The sequence below is a fragment of the Cyprinodon variegatus genome, unplaced genomic scaffold (assembly GCF_000732505.1).
Source record: "Cyprinodon variegatus isolate N-32 unplaced genomic scaffold, C_variegatus-1.0 Scaffold1458, whole genome shotgun sequence".
Lineage (NCBI taxonomy): Eukaryota > Metazoa > Chordata > Actinopteri > Cyprinodontiformes > Cyprinodontidae > Cyprinodon > Cyprinodon variegatus.
In genome coordinates, this window is record NW_015151911.1 from 171,799 (window position 1) to 172,938 (window position 1,140).

A 1,140-nucleotide genomic window follows, 5' to 3' on the forward strand; every position below is an offset into this window, starting at 1 on the left:
TAGCTCTGCAGAGATCAGTTCCTCCTCCCTCCCTCCCTCCTCCTGTGGGTGAGAGCTGCTGCTTCCTGGAGGTGTAGAGACGGTGAAGTGTTGTCAGAGAGTCAGGAGGTGATCAGCTGCTGGGAGCTGATGTCCTCCAGGGCTCTGAAAGGTTCTCCTAGTTGCTCCTGGTTGCTCTCTGACAGGAAGATGATGAAGATGTTGGTGGTGTTTGGGATCCTGCTGCACGGTAAGATCAGCTTCCTCTCTCATCATCATCCTCAGTCTTTCCTTAGACTTACAAAACTTTTATTCTCATTATTGTAAACACCAACTGTATGCAATAATGAGATTGTGTTTGTTCAGCTTTCATGACATTTCCATTTTATAAAGCGCAGAAATGATCAAATGTAAACAATGTGGGAGAAAAAAACATGTTGCAAAAAACACATTGATCTGGAAGTTCAGAGAATTAATATATATGGTGCAAATATGCAGTATTTTCCTCTTTAATGTTAAAGTCTTAGCTTAGATAAAGAATACAATCTGATTTTATAATACTATAAAATAATCCCAACTAAATGTTTGGCTGGATGATGAGTGAAGGAGTCATTTCCATCTATAACACAGGAGCTCAGGTTTCACCTTTTAACAGCATCCAGTCCAGCATTAAGCCTGAAGTCCAGTCATCTCAGAACCATCCGTCCTCAATGGTTCGTTTGTCCTCATCTGATGTTCATTTCACTGGTTTAATAGTGAGAAAAGTTTCTTCCTGGAACTCCTGCTGCAAATGACCTTTATAGACATACATGTTCAATAAACGGCTGAGAGGAAAAAAACTCACTATTTAGATCTGGAGGAAAATCCAGAAACAGAGAAAAATAAACCGACTGAATCTATGAAGACCTTTATGCCATAAAATCTAGACACAGATCGCAAATCCATTAATATGAGGCCCACCGCCGTGGTGTCGTCTGCAAACTTCACCATGTGATCGGTGGTGAACCTGGGGACGCAGTCGTGTGTCATCAGGGTGAAGAGCAGGGGGCTCAGGACGCAGCCCTTAGGGGAGGGGCTTAGACTGATGACATCAGAGGTCCGACCCGGACTGACTGAGGTCTGTTGGTGAGGAAGTCTAGCAGCCAATAGCAGAGGGGTGTA